The sequence below is a fragment of the Falco biarmicus genome, chromosome W (assembly GCF_023638135.1).
Source record: "Falco biarmicus isolate bFalBia1 chromosome W, bFalBia1.pri, whole genome shotgun sequence".
Classification (NCBI taxonomy): Eukaryota; Metazoa; Chordata; class Aves; order Falconiformes; family Falconidae; genus Falco; species Falco biarmicus.
In genome coordinates, this window is record NC_079310.1 from 18,637,689 (window position 1) to 18,646,138 (window position 8,450).

Here is an 8,450-nt window from a genome sequence, read left to right on the forward strand (position 1 = left end):
CATCATGTTAATTGTTGTGTCTATTCACACTCCTTGTCCTCCCAGGGTTCATGACCTACAAGCTCAGCACATTCCCCTCAGCTAACCGATTGCCACGCATGGTCCTAATTTCCAGTCCGCTCCTGCAAGCCAACACAGAAAACAAAACACAATATGCTGCCTTTAACTTCTAAGTCTGCATCTTATACAAGTAATTTTAATCAAAGGTCATGCTTGTCAGCTAAGTAAGTTCCTATGCAAACATGGCTCAAGTTGAACACTGCTGCCTTCAGAGAAGAAATACGTAAAAGTTTTCCCAACATTGTCTCTTCACCACTGGTAGCTCTAAGCTAAACTTTGAGTTTACTAGAGCTTTTATAGCCATGCCTTCTACTATCACCATTTGTGTGCAATTAAATGATCGCTCACAAACTATATGCCAACAATCACTGCTACAGAACAGTGTAGTAGTATACTAACTAGGTGTTTTCCCAGTTACTTTTACTTTAGGAGATATCATAAGGCATGTAATAACTACTGTGTATATATATACACACAGAGCTTAAATTTTTTTTCGGGAAGAACTTGAGTTCAGCACCCAGTGATACAGGTACCACTCCGGCAGGCAGTGGGAGTTGAAGGTTTGCCGGTGTTTGCACATGTCCCATTTAGCAGCTCAGACTTATTAGATTGTAAACAGTCATTGGGATCATATAGAGATAATCCAGATAAAATATGTCAGTTAAGGGAATCAGTTGTGTTGAATCATAATCCTATCTGGAGTGACATGCAAACACTGCTAAACACTCATTTTACTCCAGAAGAAAAGCAATTGATTTTGGAAAAAGCCAAACAAGAGAAACAGAGCCGAAATGCTAATGATGATCCTGCCAGATTTATGCCTAAAACTGATCCAGAATGGGACCCAAATTCTGGTGCTGGGAGGGGAATGATTAAACAGTATCAGCAACTGATTTTATATGGTATACAACTTGGGGTCCCAAAATCAAAGAATGTGTCAAAGTCATATGAAGTTAGATAAGGAAATGATGAGAATCCCTCAGCATTTTACGAGAGATTGTGTGAGGCAGTTAGAAAGTGGACTGATTTAGATCCTGAAGATGAAACTAATAGGAGAATGCTTAATATGTTGTTTATTGGACAATCGGCTTCAGATATAAGAAAAAAGTTACAGAAAATAGAAGGGGTAGGAGGAATGACTCTCTCTCAATCGATAGAAATAGCCTATAAAGTATATAATAATCAAGATGAAGTAGAGAAAAAAAGACAGACAAAAAGAAAGATTAAAAGTTCACAAAATGCAGGATAATTTTGTTAGCTGCCGTGATTGCTGAGAATTCACTGAGAGGCAATGGAAGAGGTTGAAGATGTTATCAAGAAAATATCCAGGGTAGAGGTAGAGGCCGGGGCTGGAATTCTGGATTGGTTTTAGAAAGTTCTATAGGGCCAAATCAATGTGCCTATTGTAAAGGAGAGGGACATTGGAAAAACAAACACCCCAAAAGATCAACCATTCCCCAAGGGGGAAAGACCCCTGAAGCTGATCTGATTATGCTGAGAGCTTCAGATTCAGACTGAAGGGGACGGGGGCACAATTCTCCCCATTCCTAGCATTGTCAACATCTGCAACATCCTGGGATAGTCTATACCTAGAAGCAAGAATTCCTGATAATTCTCTGATAAACAATCAGAGAAACACTATAAAAATGGATTGTAATGAGGCCTCCTATCCTCTTCTCTATACCAGAGATTACTGAACTGTGGAAACATCAATTAGGGCTAAAGTAAAGAGGCATGAAAATGGATAGATTTTAATCATGTTGGCTGTTGGCTGAAGCACATTTTAAACATGTAAAGTATTCCATTTCCTCTTTTTCGGTAAATATAAGATGTGCATAGCCCATAATTACATAGACAAGTTTTGATGACTGCTTTGTCTTTTACATAAAGGTTTTTCTCAGTTTTGTTCTTAAACAGTGTCACGGTTTAACCCTGGCCAGCAACCAAGTACCACGCAGCCGCTTGCTCACTCCCCCTCACCCAGAGGGATGGGGAGAAGAATTGGAAAGGAATATAAAGCTCAGGGGTTGAGATAAGAACAATTTCAAAGGTAAAGCAAAAGCTGTGCATGCAAGCAAAGCAAAGGAAAGAATTCATTCACCACTTCCCATGGGCAGGCAGGTGTTCAGCCATCCCCAGGAAAGCAGGGCTCCATCATGTGTAACGGTTACTCGGGAAGACAAACGCCATAATGCCGGATGTCCTCCCCTTCTTTCTTCTTCTCCCTGTTTATATACTGAGCATAACGTCATATGGTATGGAATACCTCTTTGGCTAGTTTGGGTCACCTGTCCTGGCTGTGTCCCCTCCCAATTTCCTGTGCCCCTCCAGCCCTCTTGCTGGCAGGGCCCAAGGAACTGAAAAGTCCTTGATTTAGTATAAACATTACCCAGAAACAACGAAAACCACCAGTGCGTTACCAACATTGTTCTCACATCATAGCCAAAACACAGCACTGTACTAGCTACTAAGAAGAAAGTCAGCTCAATCCCAGCTGAAACCAGGACAAACGGACTCTCCCATCAGCTGATTTTCTATGTGTATAGGCATAAATTAAAGAGATTAATCAGACATCCTTAGAAACACAAGAGATTTGACCTAGGCTTATTTCTGTGAATGTGTCTCATCATTCCTGTATTTCTGAATTTTACTGCAGTTATCCAGCTCTCGTTGTCACCGAAATCGTGAATAAAACCTCTTAGCACCAATGGAGTATTAAGAAGCAGGCACTCCTTTATTGCAGCGCTGGGTGCTCAGTGGCATCTCCACAAATCAAGCACACCTGTGGTAGATTTTACCATTACATTTATACACAAAATGAAAAGGTCGTACACTCCCAGTTACAATGATTGGTTATACATTTGCATATAATTATAATATCTGCTGTGTCACCTTCTTCTGTTACTATAATTGTGCAGGGGAAGGGTCTTCACCTGGGCAAGGGTCTTCTTGACCTGTGGGCGTGGTTTTTAGTATTATAATGAAGGTAGTTCACTTCAGGACACCTTAAAGGTAAGTTTTGTTGCCAAGTTGGACGGCTGGATATTGGCCTTACCAAGCTGTCCAATAACTCATCCTATACACAATAGAACCTAGGTGCCTGGTTATGGTCTAGAGAATAAGGACTAAGGTTATTATGGTCTATAGAATAGGGACTTCAAGTAACAGTCTCAGATAACAAGCAGCACAGCAATTCATATGTCATTGGCTGATAAGTGCTAACATAATTCTATCATGGAGATTAACTCCTTAAAATCAAAATGCTCTTATAACTAACTGTTACATAAACACAAAATATAGAAAGATTCAGTAAAATCTTAAGATAATCTGCAACATTTCCCCCCTTTGAAAGTTTTGAAAATCATTTCAAGACTTTCATCCCTATTTCTGAAATTTATCTATCAATATATTTTCACTTATCATGTGCTAGTGGGAGCCTTAGAATCACTTATTTTTCATCTTGTTGTCTGGTCACTGCATGGATTAGCATCCGATTAAAGGCAGTCTTGCTGTTTATTTGCTTCTTTAGACAATAATAAATCAGAAAAATTGTCAGAAAGATTATTAACAAAACTAATGCAGTGCTTATCAATGATTTAACCCATGAACTCAAATTCCATCCCAGTCCGCTGAAAATTTTATCTATCCATCTTTCTTGTATATCTTGTTGGAGTTTTTGGGTATCAGTTTTTATTTTCTTCAATAAATCTAAATCATATTCCACATCCTGTGTCACATTTGGGATATGTATACAGCAATGGTCCACTCTATCTTTTAGATATCTCCATGTTCTTTAACTAAGAGCATATATAATGCCATTTATTTTGTAAAGTCATCCTAAATGTTGCCTGTAACTGTATATTTAAATTTTTAAATCCTTTCCTAGTTGCTTTTGCCAATCTCTACCTGTCCTGTTAATTGATATATCCATTCTGTATTCCTGTATGTTGACAAAGGAGTTAGTAGTGATTCCAAAAAACAGCCTATCTTTATCCCAGTTGAAGGTTCTTTCTATTTATCTTCCTCTTCTGACCTTTTCACACGTTCTAATTTTAAATTTTCAAGTGTTCCTTGAAAGGGAGATTTTTCCAAATTGGACATAATGTTGGCATGCCTAATGTTATTTGGTTTACTTTTCTATCTAAAGGTAAGTGTGACGTACGGAATTAAACTCTATAACTCGAAAGTTATAAAGTAGGTATGTTTATTGCATATGCACGGGGGATCGCTCCACCACAGGCGTGCATGCCCAAAGTGACGAACTATCTCATATTTATACAATAAAACAATGAATCTTCAATTAACACCTATACATATTCATCACCTAAACCCGCCTACTCTAGCTTCGTATGTTAATTAGCTTATCAGTCCTTTGCACTTGCGCAAATTCTTCCAAGATTTGTGGGCAGGGGTCTTCGGGACGCGGGCGGTGGTCTTTGGGAGGAAGGCCGTATGTCTTCCTCATGGTGTACTTCTCACCCTTTGTCTGGAATGTGATGGTCTTGCAAGTTTGCAGTGTTCTTATCAGTCTGAGCTAACTTATATATCCTTGTCGACCATCTGTTTCTCATTCTTGTTCCTTATAGTCGCTCCCTCTGGATAACATTGGAATGTTTCTTATCCTTTATAAATAGGCCCCTTGTTAGAGAAAGAAAGACAGACTTCTTCTTCCATTAGTTATTTTCTTCAAACTATATGGTTATGTGATCTAATTACTATACCTACATTCTTTGGGTAAATATATAATTACACTTGATGTATTGTCCCTATTCCGTACAATTTCTTCATATCAAGTGGGTTCTCCAAGTCCCACCACTCATTGCCCAAACCAAGTGTCCTGGGCTTTGAATTGTAGCCATTCTACAACTAAATCTTTTTCCCTTGCAATAGTATATGCATCAGTTAATAGGAGGTCATTCTTAAGGCCTCTACATAGACATCCATATTTTAGGGTGGCTGCTAAAGGGGGAATCTCCTGGATCACCCAGTCTACCGTGTTACAGTTGCAGACCCTTTTACAATTACACCAGGGTACACAACTTTCCTTTTCTTGTAATGAACTTCCTTTATCATCCACTGACGGTCATATTGTAAAAGTCTACCCTTCCCAAGCAAAGCACCAAGAAGCATTTGCCATATATTGAAATTGGGATAGTATGGTCATAGACCAAACTGATTCCCAAATTATTTCTTTTCCTGGTAGAGTTTGATTATTCTTTTCACATTTTGTCTCTGATATCCATACACTGGTGTTTGTTGTAACCATCTTAGGGTAATAACACCATCCCTTATTATTTCCTAAACCTTCATATAAACCAGATTTTGCTGCAAATCGTCCTTTACATTCCCAAATGGTTGAATATACTGGTAATTCTTGCCCAACTTTAACCTTTTGTAATTCCCAAGTATCCCGAGGTTCCTGTTTACAAGTCGTTGTCCCATTCTTATATTCTAATTTAGTCAGATTCATAGTTAAAATTTCCCCATGGCATTTGCTCACCCACTGCCCTTGGTATCGGTAAACAAGCTGTAATTTGTGACACATTTTGTAAATTGGCAAACTCTTTGATTAACCCTAACAGTAAGTTTTCTTCCTGAGTTTTCCTTGGGAGATATATCAATTGTTCTGTTTCTGTTTGTCTTTTACTTCTAATTTTTCTCTCCCTAAGATCAGCATCTCCATATCCTTTTGACACTTCATGTTGTCCAATTTTTGTTTCAAACCAGGCTCCCACTAACAATAATTCCCAAATCAGTATTAATTCCACAAGCAGTACAAACTGATATCCAAAATAAGACGTATTTCAGGGTAAATTTTGAAGTTTCAGCATCCCTTTTAACAATCCTCCATGCTGGTGGAGCTTTCTTCACTCTAGTATAATGTACCCACGCATCCGGTTCAGCAATTTTGATGGTGGTGAATGTAGTTAGCAACACCTGAAAAGGTCCTTTCCAACGTTCCTGGAGAGGTTCAGAAGTCCAGGTCTTTATATAAACGTAATCTCCCGGTTGAAAATAGTGTACTAGGTTTTCTAAAGACAGTGGTCTGTTCCACACAATCACACTCTGAAGCGCAGTTAAAGTTTTTCCTAGAGAAAGCAGATAGTTATATACATATTGATTCCCTTTTAAATGCATGTTTACATTTGGCTCAGGAGATTCAAAAGGTTTTCCATATAATATCTCATAATGACTAACTAATGTCTCCCCTTTTGGTTGAACCCAAATCTGCAAAAGGGCCAATGGAAGAGCCTGCGGCCACTTTAAATTGGTTTCTTGAACAGATTGAGACACGGACTCCTGAACTTGACCAGAAGACACTTTATTAGTCCAAAACCCATGCTTATATATCCTTGTTTGCTGTTCACGCGCAACGTACTAAAATATCATTGGTTAATCAATACTGTTCACACACTTCTTGGCTACATGTAATTGGTTAATTACTAAGTTACAAACACACTGAACTTGTTGCATTTTTTTTTCTCTCTTCTTTCTTATCTCTGTGAGTCTCATGTTCTCAACCAGCTGCGGACATGGCATCGTGCATCCGCTCCAGCCTCGCTTCATATCCCATTTGTCTTCCAGGTGTTCAGCCAACCTTATCTTACTTTCTTTCTTCTTTAGCCTTCAAAGTCCTTCACAGGCATCGTGGCCTCCAGCACCTGCCATAAAGCTCTCTACAATTTCCCCTTCTTTATTTTTAACAGAAACAACATACAGGTTAAACTGCTTTTGAATCACAGATCTTATACAATTCAACATACAGCCCACTGTCTCCATTCCGTACAATTCTACAATTCCCCCTCTTTGGTTTTGTTTTGGTTTTTTTTTTTCCAAAAGGTTGCTTTAACATGTTATGGACTGTTCATTCTTTTTTTTTTTTTCTTTTTTTTTTTCTCATCACTTAATTACCAATTTTAGCCTTATTTTATGTGTACATTTGTACATTTCAATCAGTTTCACAAAATGTAAAACTTTTGTTATCACCGCATTTCATACGGAGCTCAACGTATAGGTTTATGATTATTTATAAGAACATGCAATAAACTATGGAATTTTTATGAAAATATTCCATCAGAAACTTCTAATCAAATAAATGAGCATGAGAAATTGTGTTTAACTTGTAAATTCTATATATAAGGTGTTAAGAAACATTTTCTATCCTAAAAAAAAGATAAAACCTACTTAAAAGCTCTTGAAATCTTGCACTTGGGCGAGTGTTCCACTGTGCCTCCATTCTAAAGCATGGAAGTGGAAATTGTGTAGATCAAAGTTTTACTTGAAATAATTGTTCAACTGTTACTGCTGTTTTTCAAAGAACCTGAAAGCATACAATGAAAACTTATAACAAAACAAACAGCTGAATGGACACCTTTAGGTTGTTGCTAGAATTAAATGTAGAAGTTAACTATAAAACTTTCTCAAAATGTTCTGGTTGCTTTGTGTTGTTTGTTGGTTGTTTCGGTTGGTTTTTTTATAGATATACATATATATTTATAACTATACACAAACAGGGAAATAAAAAAGTTGCTAAAAAAACTCCCCAAAAGGTAATAGTATACAGTATTTACAGCGTAGTCACCCTTTTTTTTTGGTTTTTTTCTTGTGCAACCAGAGACACTTTACTGTAACAGAGAAGCCCATATTTACATCTCTGAGCCCAGACACAAACCACAGCTGCATGCACAGCTTATCAACATGTTCACGTGTTGATTTATGTGGGTGTCATGGTCCCATCATAGCCTCCTACTACATTAGCATCTACCTAAAAACAACTATCGACATTCAAAGTGAAACAGTATCAACTTCTTTTGGATTAACATTATACAGAGGTAATCAATTATCCCAAATATCAAAACTTTCAGTAAGATTCTTCATTCCCCACATACATTCACTTTTTTGCAACAATGTCTGCAAGTCAGGAAGGGCACACCAAACAAGAACTGGTTCAGTAAGGAGGCCACACATTAGTTGTTGGTTTGACTGGCAGCAGCAGCGCTCCCACGGTCTGGCACGGTAAGCTCAGGCTGCACACAGTGAGCAGGTATCCATTGCAGACCTTCATCTGTAGAAACACAAGCATAACCTCTCCCCCAAGTTAACAATTCATGTGGTCCTGACCAATGCCTGGTAGGAGGGTCTTTCATGCGTACTAAGACACCTTCGTGCTTTTGCTGCTTGTCACCAATTGACACAAAGTGCCGCACAATGGGAGGCACCGCATGGTCGACAGAGATTTTCAAAAAGTTCAAAACATAGCATGCTTTCTCTAATCGTGCCTCTGGGGTCATTCCCTTCATTCCTTTTTTTTTTTTTTTTTTTTTTTTTTTTTTTTTTTTTAATACATATATATATATATATCTGCGACCAGAGACACTTTACCATAACAA